The following is a 16,556-nucleotide window of genomic DNA, read 5'->3' as shown; positions in this document are numbered from 1 at the left end:
CCCCCGCGCAAACTGTCTGCGTTAAGGAGGAAACACATTAGACGAGAGAGAAAGAAAAAGAAGGAGAGAGGATAGAGAGAGAGAGAATGAAAGGACGGAGGCGAGGAGACAGGAAACGGGGAATAACAAGCGGCGAGTGCTTGTTCAATCGATTTCCATTTCAATCGATTCGTTAACGGACCTTTTTTCGCGAGCGCAGCCGACTTTAACCACTGCAATCCCGCTCCTCTTTGTTTTACGAGCTCGCGAGATTGCAAATGGTTGTAGCATGACTGTAACGCGTTTAGGGGGTGGAGAGAGAGAGAGAGAGAGAGAGAGAGAGAAAGAGATCGTTAGGTCTTATCGCAGAGATTTATCCTCATTTCGTTCCGCGCGGGCCGATGCGATATGTATGATTTCTTACTTTACTTCTCGTCTCGCGGCCTTTGTGACGGCGAGGCCGGTAGCTCCGCGACCGGTTATACTCGGATTTACGAGCTCCTGAGCAGTTTCGCGCTTATATATCGATCCTTTGGAGCAGTAAATTTCCTATCTATATATATATATATATATATATATATATATATATATATATATACATATATATCGTTTTAAAACGGTAGGATCATATATATAGATTCGTCTTTCCCCTCCCCCGATTTCCCAGGTGGCCGATATATCTGTATCCTCGTATATGCTTTCAACGAAACGATCTTTTTTTGGCTGCGAATGTTTTTAATTTAAACAATCGATTATACTAACGATGAAAGGGAGCCTTTGGATAGCCGCACTCAAATGATTTTGAATAAAATACAGAGAGCCGTGTTCCACAGAATTACATGGGTGCGCGACGGCGACCGCGACGGCTTCGACGCGGCGACGGCTTCGGCGGCGGCGGCGCGGCGGCGCGGCGGCAGTGCCAGTCGGATGAAAGCGTAGAAACGTTAATGACAATAATAAAGCTTTCAACGACGTCTTTACACGTCGTTAATTCGACGGCACGGTCGAAAAGCCGAGGATTGGCGATTATAACGGGCGAAAGGGTATATAAAAAGAAATAGAGCGTCGAAAACCGCAAACTCGGTTGCGATTTGATAGCCGTAACCGGCCGGAAATACATTAGAACCGGACGCTGGGTCAACTTCCTGTCAAACGCCGGGCACGCCCCTTTTTGCGCTCGTCGTCTCAGTTTCAGTTCTCTCCTTTCCTCCTTCCTTTTTATGAACGTACCCGACCCCTCGGGAGAGTAGCTTAAGCCCACCGGGTTTTGTTGGCAAAATGTGCATCATTATACCGTTACATAACCCACCGGACAGCTATTTCCGATGCACATTAAGCGGCGTTTGTGTACAGGATGTGTCCCGAAACTACCCGCGTGATACTCTATAAAAGAATCCTCCGCATGAATTTAGGATCAAAGTTCGTCAAATTACCTTAAATGTCTCAGTAGACTCAGCAGCGTATTTCTTTTTTTTTTGTCGAGGAAACAGTTACTCGCGAGTTTTTGCAAAGGGTACTTTGGAACATTGTTGTGGGATATTATTGCGCTATTATACCTCTCGCGGGAAGACCCGCGAGAGCAAATTAAAATATTCGTATCGCAACGACGTGGTAATGGCATGCAAATACGCAAATAACAATAATGCAACACACGCGGGCGCAACAATAATCAAAAGGCAATCTTCGGATATTGATGAAGCCAGTCGAAAATTAAATCGGCGCCAGAAATAATCTCGTTCACGCGGGAACAATTGTTTTGCCGCATATATGTGTATTATATACGATATAAATTCGGCCACACGCGCGCGCGTGTAAAATGTAACGCAGCGAACCGGAAAATGGTGTCTCGAAAATATTTCGCAAAATATCGCTCCCGCCGCCCGAGCGACGCGGGTCGATCGATCATCCCGCGAAAGGCTCGTGTGGGGGATCAGGATAAATGTTCCATCAGACCCGCTCATAAGCGTTTTTTCGACCGTTTCGCTTTTCGGTCATCGCTCTCGTTATACCCAACACTTACGCATAACTTATACAGGCACGTGATAACCTGAGAATCGAGAATCGCGGAACAACGATGGAGATTATGGGAGGCGGGGGAGGGGGGGGGGATAATTGATCTAAAAATTAATCGGTCTAATTTTCGAGTAATCGAAATTAATCTCGGAATGATATGAGAAAATAATCTAAATTAATCGAAAAGGTATTATTTACAAACCGATATCGGTTAATTTTGAATTAATTTAGATTATTATCTCAATATCCTTTCGAGATTAATTTCAATTACTTGATTTTTTTTTTTAAATAATGAGATAGCTCAATAATTTTAAACACGTGCTAGTATTATTTTATTAAAGAAATACTCGCTTATATAATAGGATTTACGCAAAACACCTAAGCATCTGGAGAATCGAGAATCGCAGAATAACAATGGAGATTAGGGGAATTGATACCGTGAATCGATCTTTTTAATTTGGATGTTCTTCCTTAACATATTTTTTAATATCTTATTAATTTAAATTAATTTTTAAAATAATGAGACAGCATAATAATTTTTAAAATGCTATTATTATTTTGCTAAGGAAACGAAATAATACCCGCGCGTATAGGATTCACATATAACATATTTTGCTCGCCGAGAGAGTCTACGAGAGAGACTTCGAGACCAAGAGTAAATTCCATATTTCACAAGAGAATCGTTGTTACGAGTATCGTTCTCGTTGTCCTAGAGAAGAAACGCGAAACCTCCTTGTTTGCGTTCGTTAACCCTATCCTCGCGGAGGATCGATCGATCTCGGTCTGAAAAGCGGAGGATTTACGAGAAAGACCAAGTCACACGAGGAAATTCGATAGCCGATTTCGTCGTGCGCGAGAGACGAAGGAGACTCTCCTGAGGCTGCGCAACTCTCAAAGAATTTCCGGAGTGCGCGTCCCTTTGAGCGACGCTCCTATCGGATCTGTATGCCTTCACGGACGGCGATTTTTCTTTTCGACGACCGCGAGATTCGACGCGCGCGCCGTATACCTGTATGCGCGAAATATTGTAAAGAGAGCGAAGCAGCGGCCGACGATGTACTTTTTAAAATACGTACGCCGCGACACACGGAGACGCTTCGCTGAAAAGCGCGCGTGCTTTCGTCGGAAATTAATCGCAGAGAATAAATCTCGGCATTTTTGGCCTCGACAAAATCGAAGCGTCGAATCAACGCTATATAATCGATGGAGTATTAATATTTAATAATCTCCCTGCGGCGCGAATGTCGGGAATCAGGCGAATTGAATTATCGCCGCCGAAAAAGAGGTCAAGCCGCCGGTAAAATCCGTCCGAGGAGCTGTCATTAAAAACGGAAACCCGCGGCCCTTGTACACGTTCGCGGTGTTGTCTGACGGGCAAACAAACACCAAGTCGAGTTTCAGCTCGGCGCTTCTGCCGGCGGAAGTGGTTGGAAATTAAAATAACGCCGCTCGCGCGTCTTCCGCTATTCTGGCGCGGGTTCGTCTATTTATCTATTCCGAGCCGCATATCTAAACGGAAAATAACGGTCGGCCGAGAGAGGTGCATGTGCACGGGCGGGTTATAGGCGGGCACACGGGTATCTGCTGTACACGGGAATATCACATAGCGCGCGGCGCGGCGCGGCGCGGCGGCGACGGCAGCGTGGATTTTAGAGTGAGGCAGCCGGAATAACAAATGGAATTCTCTCTCTCTCTCTCTCTCTCTCTCTCTCTCTCTCTCTCTCTCTCTCTCTCTCTCTCTCTCTCTCTTTCTGTCATTAGCCGGTTTCCTCTTCGAGAGATCTTTTTTCCTTGTCTTCTCGTCACCGTCGTCCGTGACCGTCTCTTAGTGCCGACGGATATACTCACGCGTCGTACGCGAGGGAGTGAGGGGTGAGCGGACCGGACAAAGAAACGAGACGAGTCCCAAAGTCAGGGGTCACCGCGGACCAATTTCAGCAATGCCGGGCATTTAAATGGAGCCGGAGCCTGACGTAATCTCCTATCTCGCCTCCTGATGCTCGCATTCCATGAGAACAGTGATGATCACTTCTCTCTCTCTCTCTCTCTCTCTTTCTCTTGTCTCTATCTCTCCTCGTCTGCGTATGTGCGCGTGCATGCACGCCAAATGAAAGCGCTCTCTATCCTCCTCTTCACGGAGTGCCTAGCCGCTCCGTTTTGCTCCGCTCCGGTCCTCCTCCGCCGAGAGTTCTCGCTATCGTACGAGTCATCGCACGATCGCGCGCCGTGTGCCACGAAGAAAGGGCGCTTTCACGAACATCAGAGGAACAACGTCAGTACGCGAGATTCACGATCCTCCCTCTCCCCCCCCCTCTCTCCTCTCTCCCTCTCTCTCTCTCTCTCGTCGTAGTTTGCCCTCCGCGCCGCGCATACGGAAAAGTTGGTGAGATAAAACGCGCCGAGGAGCGAGGGAAAGGGGGAATTTCATAAATCGCGTTTAACAGAGCGACGCAGAGAAGTGACACGAATTTTAATTCGCGGCCTCTCCGAGTCGCGGGAGGGAGGGAAAGGGGGAAGTGAGAGGGGGATCAGGCGCCGCATCATGCGGCGGCGTTGACAAAACGCTTCAAATGAACGTTGAATAAACGTCGAATAAACACCGGCCGCAAATTGGAGCGGCGCGGCGGCACATAATAGCTGTTACGTTCAGTAATGTTTCAACGGTAAATCCGGTACTTCTATTATCGCTATCCTGGAAAAAAAGAGAGAGAGAGAGAGAGAAGAGAATTTAAAAAAAACCCCGCAGGTAAGCGCGTGGACCAGGCCGCTTCATAAGTTGCAGCGTTTTACAGAGCGACGCCGTAAACTTGCGCGTTAAAGCGAATTTTAATTTGGCTTAAGCGTGTATTTTGTGCAGCGGAGCACTAAAAAAGGAAACGTTCAAACCACGTACGCCAGTGAATAAAACACGTAGACGTGTTAAAAATACTTGCATCACAGTCACGGCGCGGCACAAACGTTACTCTAATGCAAATGTTAATTATAGCTATTTAGTGCGATTATTTCTGTTACGTGTTTTTCTTAAATCTCGCCGTCCACGACTGTATAGGCTAGAAATTCGCTCGCGGAGATCTCGGACGGAGAGAGAATTGGCCAATCGCATTTGAACAATTCGACCAATTGACCAATGCGATTGGCCAATTCTCTCTCCGTTCGAGATCCCAAAGCGATTTCTAGCATCGTGGACAGAAGGCTTTAGACACAACTCGTCTAGGTGTATATATATATATATCATGAACTGTAACAATTCATCTCTTCGCGACGTTGTACTTGAAATTTACAATTTTTCTCTTTTTCTGTTGCAGATCTGGAGATTCATACCGATTCATCAGCCGAGAAAGAACGATAATAGCAGGAAGCTCGATAATACACGCATCTAGGAAAAGCGACTCTTCAACATAAAGTCTTTCAAGAGGATCAATTTTTATTTTTAAAATAAGTTTGAAAAAATATTTCATCATATAGATTACTAAATCATATTATTAAATCGTATTTACAAGAACGAAGCCGCGGGGAGATGCACTTCTTCCAGAAAGTGTGAGCGAGATCTTTGTCTTAAAGTACAGAAACACGGAGGAAAATTTCATATCCTCGCTCGTTCGGGACATTTATCTCAGCGGGGAACAAAAAGCGTTTGGCGCTCTGTTTTATTCGTATACGATATCCGTTGTGTTGCCGCGTCCGACGTCAATGGGAGGAACGAGAGGCCAGTGCTGCACTGAAGAAACTTGGAAAAATGTTGGGCGCTTACAGGCGGGCCTGACTCTTTGCTCGGCCCGTACCTTTTAACGTTGGGTGAGCAAAGTTTCAGGTGTGTTTGTGCCGCGCCGTGACGTCGTGGCGCGTAGCGGAGGAAGGAAATAGCGAGCGACCTTTTATACACGATTATCGGGGAGCCCGGCGTGTCTTGACGGTACTCTTACGCCTGAAATTTGCTTTTTTTACCTGGCCTCTGCGCTCTCTTACTTTGAGAAAATAAAGGTGAGCAAAGTTTCAGGTGTGTGAGTGCGTTAAATTTGTCGGCCACCGCCGACACGCCGCCGCGCCGGTTCGAACCCCGCACGTCGATTCGCCGCACCGCGGCCGCTACGGCCGGGGCCAAAGACAATTCCGCCGACGGCCGCTAATTAAAGTCATTGTAATTTCTCAAAAGCGACGAACAAAAGGGATATACGATTGGATTGTTTCGCGATAATACACGATATTATTGTGCGATAAATTACTCCGAAATACGGCGGTGATATTCAGGCGCGCGGGATCAACTGAATTAATTAATTAAATTGAACTTTATTACGTAATAATTAGCTGGTTGTTTATCTGGACATTTCCGATGCTGGCTGTTATCGAAATACACATCACGATATACATTATATGTTTATATTTGAAGATGCGAAAATTCACATCACAGCATTCAACAACTCTTTTATCGACATTCCCGTGAATAAATTATATTGCAATTGTTGAATTGTTAAATTGTCGAGGCGTGTTTACAAGACATTATAATAAATTAATGAAAAATGCGCGCAATAGGTGACACGCAATTACAAATATCTGCAATCATTCGTTCGCGACGTCGAAGATTAATGAAAAAATTGTTTTTTTGCGATTCTCTCACGCGATTTCCTGCGTATCATTTGTGAACTATCAATCAGTAATACTAGTAATGTAATAAAATATGTACAAATTAATGCGCTGATCAGTTACGAAATCCCGTATCGCTCGAAACAAGAGAAAAAAAATATAGGATCATTTGCTGCGGGGATTTAAAATAGCTCAGATTAATTAAGCATCGGAATAAATTTTCAATCCAGAAAATGGGGAATTTATTTGCCGTAATATCCTATAATTACATTTCTCACCATGTACAGAAATAAATTTTTCCAAGCTCGTCAGCTGTTGCTATGACAGCGCGTTTTATTTTACCTCGCTCCTTCCTTCTCGACTCTCCGATGTTGATTAATAATTTGTTAATTTAAAAGCAAATACAGACAGCATTTTTTTAGTCACAGACAAACGAAAAATAAAAACAAAAACTGCAATCTTGAAATGTATATGCGAGCCAGCAAGCTTTCGAAATGTTTGATTAAATAAAGTAATAAAAAATATCGGGTGGATGTATTTAACTTGCTGAAGCAGCGACACATTTATTTACTGTATATTTCGAATTTCCACACAAAATATTCGACATCTTTCTTTTTAATTTATTATCCTGCATCGTAATAACGCAAATATATAGTGTAAAATAATTATTCCTGGCTACTGCATTTCTAAATAACTTCCATTGTACATTTAATAATTTAGATTTAACCATTTAGATTAATACTGTTAATTTTCATTAATTATTAATTGTAACAATAAACTATTGCGTAGTCAATTTTGCGTTGATGTACATAATCGCGAAATTAGAAAGGGACAAACTTAACATGCAAAATTACGTAATTCCTATTACGATCGATATTAAAAAATTATAAAATGTATTTTAATTTATCATTATCAAAGAAAATTATACATATACATATAAAATTATATATATATACGCCATTATACACCATTATAATTATACGCATTAGTAATTATACGCATTAGTGAAATTAAATTACAAAAATATCTTAGTTACTTTAATTATTTTGTATGATATATATTTTATAATAACTTAATTATTTCTATAAAGATAAATGTGTCTTGCATATTATATACATGTAAATAATTATTAGTTTGTTTTTTTTCATTATCTTTAATAATGCTTTTTTTTAAAGATCAATAATAAACTAAATAAACTAAATTAACCAAAATTAAACAAATTAACCAAAGTACCAAAGTATGATAAATATTATTATAAATGCAACATTTAATAGCAAATATTGATATTAACTTTATAGCAGCTGTTTTTAAAAAAATCTGGATTATGATGAATTGTATGTTTTACCCAATATACAGCATCTTCCACCAGCGGCATCGGACGATCTCTGAATTGAAAAGAAGCCTTTCGTGCCGTTTTCGTGTAACTGCAAAATAATATACAAGTTAAATGTAATATTAATAGCTTACTATATAAGTGTCGATAGATATACATACTTTGTTATAATCAACGCAATTATTACGACACACAATAAACGAAATCTCTTACTGCAGTTAAATCGGCCTTTAATTTATATAATAGAATTGTGACTTAAGTTTATAATAGTCAAATTATAATGCTAATTAATACGTTGAAAAATGCACGGTATTTCATCCACTTAAATTTTGATACATATAACATTTCATTTTTATTTTGAACAAGGGTCATTTTGTGTGTACCAATTGTGCGATATAAAAATCTTCATTCTTTAAAACACAGACTCTATACCTCTTGTTCAATAATATTTCGTTTAAACTACTTGAGAAACGTTTGTACGAAAATTGTTGCAAATTCAATTGCAATGTCAGTCCCTTCTCTACGACATGAGCCATGTTTAAAAAGTGATCTCCGAAGAAAGGTGTTCCTAAGATCGGCAACCTGCAATAAATCGCTTCCTATAATCCGAGCAATCCTCCGTGATTGATTAGCAGTCGCGTATTCGGATGACCTAAACATATTTACACAATAAAAGGCTATTTATTATTTTTATCGTGGTATATATTATATATTTACCATTGTATTATGAAAAAATTACTAACAGGGATTGAATTTAACTTTTTACCCATACAGCACAGAAAGATTGCAAATAAAAGATTGCAAAAATACCTTAATTATTGCAATATTGTAATATTGTAAATTTATTGCGTAATATAGTTGCAACATTGATATAATGTCAACATTAAAATATGCGCTTTTAGCAAGCTTGCGTTATAATATCAAAACCATGTTGCAGTATAATGTATCTGCAGCAATAAATATTTCTTTTATTATTATTGAATATAATTTGGAGTGCATTAATTTGGTGGTATAAATAAAAACAAATGTAATTAATGTATAATTTATTACAATTATATTTTAATGCAGATATACATAGTTTATACTTTACGCAGGTATACGTATATTTTGTACTTCACGCAAGTATATATGTATAAGTATATTTTATCTAACGCAGGTGTACATATCTTGCATTTTATGCACGCATGCACATCTTCACTTTACGTAAATATGTTTCTTTTAAACTTTACGCACAGGTGTGTATATTTTAATTTGTAATTTAATTCATGTAACAGTTTCTTATTGCTTGCATGATTTATTAGGCGTAATAAGATCCATCCGTTCAATCAACGGATTTCGGAATACGATCAAAAAATGCACTTCACAACAATTTACACGCGTTACAATATTTTATTAATTATAATTATGTCGCTGATAATGACTAAAAGTTAGCCGAAACGTTCGAAATGTTATAATATGTACTTCATTAAGATTATCTTATTTAACACATGTAATATCATTTATTTGCGCATCTTTTTGCGTGCCTAACAGCCTTTTTTTTATTAATTGATGTGATTTTAATCGTTGGAAGTTCCAATAATCTTGTACATTTCTTTTATTTATATATTTTGAATTTTATAGAGTTATGCACATTTTGTATTTAACTCTTATCTTGTGAGATAAAATTGAGAAAACCTGTATTCCATCCTCTTTAAATCTTTGTATCTTATGAATTTTTTTTATTAGCTGTTAAATCCTAATTCCCACAAGAACATGGGAAATTGTAAAGTTAAAGAAATTATAAAAATGTAATAAAAAAAAGACTCAGGGATCGATTCATCAGATTCCATCTTATTAATAGGATTAACGCATTGTACACATTTTTTGCACTTTATACTATTATATATACACAGGAATGTATATTTTATATTTTATACATATTTTAAGCTTTATGCATATATTTTGTACTTTACACAGGTATGCATATTTTCTACGCAGGTATTTGTTAACATTGCAAACCAGTTTTTAAATCCATTTTTTATATCAATTCTCTCGACATTAAGGTCATTTTCCAAAATGACCTTACATATAAATTTTTTATATAAATCGATTCTTCTCTTATTCTGCGTATAAAAGTGTTAAGGCACGTTAATTAAGATCTTTGAAAATATTTAACATGCTCCAGTTAAATGAACAAGTTTCCAAACAATATACATTTCTCATTCTGCGTATAAAAGTATTAAGATACATTAATTAATATCTTTGAAAATATTTAACATGCTCCAGTTAAATGAACAAATTCTCAAACAATATACATGCATGTAGATATTTATATTTCTCTTTGAATCCTTAGCGGTGCTTGTGCAAGCCATTTGGAGGATTCTGTAAATTCGGCATCTGTAGTCAAGATATACGTATTATGAACGTAATCAAATTGCTCCTGTAAAATAAGAATATCATTTTAATTTCTGAAAGTATTAGTTAATACACAATGCATTTTAGGTTCTATGTTTCATACGTAATTCCTTTCATCTATGGATTCTTTGAATAACTTGAGAATCGATTTTTCTTTAATCTTAAAATGTTATTGGACGCAATATTTTATTTAAAATAATTTCCGTAGATTAAAGAAAATTCGATAGTCTCAGACATTCTGCATACCTTTTATAAGAATGTTGAACTAAAAAATAAGCGTACGCATAATTATTTGTCTAAGATCCAAAATCCATTTTTAAAGATTAATTATCCTTTCATCCCAGTTCAATTTTTACAGTTAAAGTCTTCACCATAATTTTCTGTAAGATGTTAAATATTATTAGTTATAATATGCATAGTATGTACTTTCGCTAATGAATCTTAAACTATTCAGCTAAAAAAATAGATTGATTTATACATAATATTAAAGCATTGATATAGATTGCATTCATTTTTACACTAATTATCAATAATTAATTATCATGCATGCAAAAAATATAACGATATTGAATTTAAAAATATCAATTTTTGATTAACATACAGAATATAAATGTAGACGTAAATTAGAGAGCAATATATAATATAAAATTTGTCTCGAAAATTAATTAGAATGGAAAATACTAACAAAGAATTAATATTAAATTGAATTGGTTATTCCTAAAACGTAACGTAATGTAACTTTAAATGAGATGAAATCTTTTGTATATAGATATAGAATAATATTTCGAAAACCATTACCAAAAACCATTGTATTGTATATATTAATTTGTAAATTAAAAAAGAAAACTGTTAGATAAAGTTCAATATTAAGTTATGTAAAATAAACATTTTAATAGAAGGCATATATTATGTCATACCTCTTTGTATTATTGTGACTTCTGTAATTGCTGTTCGAAATTATTCAAGTCTTGTAATGAGGCTAATGGGCTATCGCATTTTTCATCAATTTTATTTTATTTTTAAATTACCTTTTCTTCAAATATTTGTAGCATATTTTTAAATTGGTCTATTTTAAACAGATCAATTTTGTTTTAATGAGATTTGTATAATATTTTGAATTCTGAAACAAATAATTTTTTAATTTCAATGCAACACTTTATACTAAAGTAACAATAAAAATTCCAATGCAATACGTTATACTAAACTCACTAAAGTTAAGAATAACATGCCTTTCTCATTTGTAATATTTATTAATTTTTATAAACAATTAATTACCATGAGCAGAAAGAAGATTCTTCTTACTTCACTATCATCTTCTTTATCATCACAAACATCGCTGTAACATATTCTTGCTTTGAATGAATGAATCAACATCTTTGTCCAAGACCTACAAAAAAAAGTAACACTTATTCACCATTATAAAACGGTATTTATAGATATTATTTGCATTATTACTTACTGCAGTAGTAAACATGTTGTTGCACACCATATTTTCAATTTGAGCATAAAATTGGTTATGATAAACGTTTGATTTTTCCTAATAAAAGACTATTAATATTTATAAGTAAATTGATTTAATTTTATCACATTTTATCTTAATAACTTTTTTTGAATTATCTAGATGCCAATGATAAAATTCTCCTTTACATCTGACGTTATCTTTTTTTTCTTGAAGTTTGTAATAATGTTTGTATTTGTGAGGGCTCATTACAATAGCCTATGTAACTATTAATTGCGTTCTTCAATTCCCTTTTATTATTGCTCTTAATATTGTCAGTAGTAATATTGTATAAATTATCACTATTCCTTTGTATAAATTAGTCTCACATTGTCCATGATAATTTGCATATTCATTGTTAGAAAACAATCTCTCATTGTCTACATTAGTGCTATGTATAGTACAAATGTATGAGTTCCCTTATTAAAAATTTCAATTACATCTGAATCGCAGGGATCTTCAATAGAAATACAGATATACGCTTCTTTTGAGATTCTTCACAACATGCTGCAATGTCAATGCCTGTTTTATCTGCAATAATTCGTCTAATACGTCTAATACGACGTTTAGATGGTAACAGTTTCCTTTTTCGTGCGTTATTCATATTTACTTGTAATAATTACAGTACAGTTATGGATTTTGAGCTGAAAAAAAATTATAATACAGGATTTTAACCAAATATATAAATATATATCTGAATGATTCACATGCAATACATAGAAATGATCCACAAACTTACCAAATAATGCGGCATAAATCATTTAACAGTGATAAAACTGTAATAAAACAGACTGTAAAAGGAAATAAATTGGAATTAAAATACAAATCAAATAAATATCAATAACACAAAATATTATCTCGCAACTTTATTAAAAAATAGCGTTAATTGTGTAAAAATTATAGAGAAATTATAAGCATATATATATCATTCTTAGTATCACAATAAAAATTAAGAAAATATCCAATAAAACTGTCAAAAAGAATGTTGCTGATTAATTTTTTAAAAATTTAGTTGAATAAAAATATTTCTAATTCAACACTATACTGCATAATTAAATAATTAAAGTGGACTATTAAACATCAACAAAGATACCGAATATTTTTCATTGTGATAGACCAATAAACATTAATCGACATACTTCAAGTGCAGCTGAATATAGAATGCAGTATAACCTCAAAACAATCGAGCTCGGTTAAAGATAATTTTACTTACCTCCTAAATAATTTTATTTTACTCCTAATATAACTTAATAAATTTTTATCTTTGCACTTATTTTGTAATGTATAAAATTACAATATGCTCAAGAAATCAAAAGATCAAGAGTTTATTATTGTAATATGGTTATAGACAGTGTTTTGTTATGAGAACGGCTTTTTCGCGCATGTGCACCTCAGTACTAGAGAAATCCAGTAACGTATAAATGTAAAAGATAAATACAATTTTGGCAGCTGTAATATACTATTATTTATGCAATTATATAATTAATATAATATATATTTATTAAATATTCTTAAATAAACTTCATTTTTCATCCTAGTCTAAAATTTTTAGATTTGATCCTTAACTTTTCTGCTGCAAAAATTCTGTTAAAACTATAATTACTTATCTTCTATATATACGTTACTGGATTTCTCTAGTTATACACTGCGCGAAAAAGCGACTCATAACAACATTAAGCGAAACTCTTTTCCGCGCACACGCGACAACGGCGTGTGCGAATGCATTTAAAATGAACTCCATACATTGCAGTTCTTAAATTATTAAAATAACAATCATATATGTGTGATTGACGCGTATTTCCACATGTAAAACAAATAAATTCATATCTCAAAAGACAATGGTTGTTGCGTCCATTAAACTAACATATATTATATATTATATATAGGTATTATATATAGTTACGCGCAGTATTTTTCAGTGTCTCTAACAATGCTGTAATCGTGCTACTACCTTGCGTCGTAACACACAAATAGCATTTTTTGTTATTTTCTGCTGAGCAATATCTGCGTATAATTAAAGCAAGATTTGTGCACTGTACATACAAATAAACTGTTTGCAGATATTTGCTACAAAAATTGAGTTACTTTGAATCAGATTCTTTTTGTAACTGCAGTCTATAAACAATTTGTTAGTCTGTTAGCAGACTGATTTAAGATTCTTTCAGCAGAAGTAACGTGCAAATTCTAGCGAAAGAACGCTGCAATTTTTACATCAGATTCTTGACGTCCTGCCAGCAGGCGTTATGATCCGCTTCCTCAAAGTTACAGCAGTCTCGCAATAAATTAATAAAGGAAGGGGGGGGGGCAAATAGTGACGGATTTTTTCCTCTCTCTCCTACAAGCTAATTTTAAGTTTACAAGATATGATTTTTCATTAAAAAAGTATGTACTTTCCACTTTCAAATATACAAAAAACTTAATTAGAGTTTCCATAAGTCATGTATACAAGCTAGATTTTCATAAAAACTGAAACCTACATTTTTCACTATTTGCCCCACACTATAGGTAAATATTGACACCCTATGGAACAATTACAAAATATATAATTCTTAACTCCTAATCGATCTTTCTTTTGACAATTTGATTAGATAAGGTAATTTATATTAATTTCTATACTCTCCTATAAATTTTATTGATAAATAATAGTAGTAACATTATTTGCTAGTATTTCTTATTGAAAATTACATTTATTCTGGATCTTGTCTGGTAACTAATCTTATCCCAAATCAATTAGAAAAATTAAATTCAAATATCAAAAAAGCTTTTTGACTTGTTATTATTTACCTAAATATTAAAAAAGCTTTTTGACTTGTTATTATTTACCCAACTAAAAATTGTCATTATTTTCCCCAGGAGCTACTTTTTCCTTTAAAACTTTACTGAGAGAAATAAAATTAATATACAAGCAGGGATTATATCAAATAGAGGAAAAAGGTATAACATAAAATAGGTTAGATCTCATTCAACGATTCAGCAATTAAGAAAATATCACTTCAAATTTCAAAAAAGATCCAGGGTTTACATTATTTTACGAATGAAAAATTTTGAACTTCTCCGCTAGCTATATTTGGTTTTTAATTTTTACGGCTTTTGCAGAAGATGATTAGATGCTTGAGAACTGTTTTTCTATTAACGAGTATAGTGGTAAAATTAAAATAGACGCGGGAAAGAGAAGAAATTTAAAGTGACACTATTTGTCCTCTATCACTATTTGTTGCCCCTTCCCTTATATATTATATTATAGTATATTATTTTATGCAAAGATTTAAACAAATTAAAGACTTGTTTTTGATTTATATCTCATTACAAAAAGGATCATAATCTTATGATCTGATGATATGATGATTAAGATTTTGAACTAAAAAATATGTAATTAATAATATGTGCATACACGAATAGAATGCTTTCAAATATTTCATTAATTTATATGGATATACATTGTATACATAAAAAAATATTTACTTATTAGATAAGAATAATTGATCGCGCGAGAGATATAAATGAAGCAAATAACATAAGCAATCAATTCAAAATCCAACCATTGTTGATTCAAAATTCTCAAACTGTTACGATTTTGAATCTTATATACAGATTAAAAAACGAACTTGAATCGAATCTACTGTGATTCGATTCGATTCTATTCGAATTTGAACTATTCGCACACCTCTAAAGAAGAAGAATTCGCGGTTGTGTGTCTGACATGTAACATACACACACACATACACACACACACACACACACACACACACACATTGTACGTTTGTAAAACACATTTGAAATACCTAATTATTTTTCCCTTTGCCACCGCGCACACACGTCGCGTTACTCGGGAAGATGCACATCTTGACGATACACCGAAACTGAAATAGGTTCGCTCGTGTAAATGTTATTAAGATTACACCGCGCCGTCGAGATAAATTGAAGTTCCGGAAACGCGAATATAGAACAAACCGCACAATGCCAATCCTGAGAAACTCTGTGTTAATCCTAAAATTCGAGACTGCTCTTGATGTATGCTCTTTAATATAATTGTACTTCAAATTCAATTAATTGCTTCTTAAGGTGGATAAAATTGAATATTCGCGAAATAGCTGTCTCGTACAAATTGCCCGCATTTTGAGATACGACGTTTGAATCTCTTATTGAAGAATAAAATCGCCTTTTTACAAGGTTTTTATTCATATTTCATAGAACACATTTTATAATGATGAATATCTAATTTATCATTGTTACTATCGTAGTGAATGATTTGTTTGTACCAACTTAGGGTTGGGTAGTGGCTATATAGTTAAAAAGTTAAAAAATTAAATAATTTTAAGTTAACATATTTACATTTTAAGCTTTTAATTTTTATTATAACCTAATTTAGTTATATTTAATCGGTAACCATTAACTTTTGATCTAACTTTCTTGAAGTTACATTTTTGGTGCTTCTTGTAAACCCAAAATAAAATATATGTCTAAGTTAGTGTCTTCAAACTCAAATTTGAGAACACACATCAAGGCAATTGTAATAATATAATAAATATGTTCTGACCGCGGGAAGGAATCATTGTTCGCGGATCTTCCGTTGGGAGAAGTCCTTTGAAATCGGTCCTCTTTCCGCGGCTCGACAGAAATAAGTATAACAAATATATATACTTTATTTAGAAACCCTAAAATTATAAAATGAAAAAAATTTAACTTTAACTTTTCAATTACTTTTTTTTATTAACTTAACTTTTAATTAAATTAATTTTATTATGGATTAACTTGTAT

At 34.6% G+C, this 16,556-nt stretch overlaps 2 long non-coding RNA genes across 2 annotated transcripts; both read right to left on the bottom strand.

The window, feature by feature from the left end:
• Nucleotides 1–8,934: 8,934 nt before the first annotated feature.
• Nucleotides 8,935–11,372, bottom strand: LOC105456072. Its single transcript, XR_975210.1, has 3 exons — nucleotides 11,218–11,372; nucleotides 10,547–10,680; nucleotides 8,935–10,325 (listed from the first exon to the last, which is right to left on the bottom strand). It is a non-coding gene; the product is annotated as an uncharacterized LOC105456072 (long non-coding RNA).
• Nucleotides 11,373–11,383: 11 nt separating this feature from the next.
• On the bottom strand, nucleotides 11,384–13,180 carry LOC105456071. The gene is made up of 5 exons (XR_975209.1): nucleotides 13,012–13,180; nucleotides 12,538–12,589; nucleotides 11,760–12,442; nucleotides 11,576–11,687; nucleotides 11,384–11,420 (listed from the first exon to the last, which is right to left on the bottom strand). It is a non-coding gene; the product is annotated as an uncharacterized LOC105456071 (long non-coding RNA).
• Nucleotides 13,181–16,556: the final 3,376 nt, after the last annotated feature.

This window comes from Wasmannia auropunctata, unplaced genomic scaffold, assembly GCF_000956235.1.
Source record: "Wasmannia auropunctata unplaced genomic scaffold, wasmannia.A_1.0 LD335787.1, whole genome shotgun sequence".
Classification (NCBI taxonomy): Eukaryota; Metazoa; Arthropoda; class Insecta; order Hymenoptera; family Formicidae; genus Wasmannia; species Wasmannia auropunctata.
The sequence above is the reverse complement of the archived record's forward strand: the minus strand, read 5'-3'. Positions and strand labels throughout refer to the sequence as shown.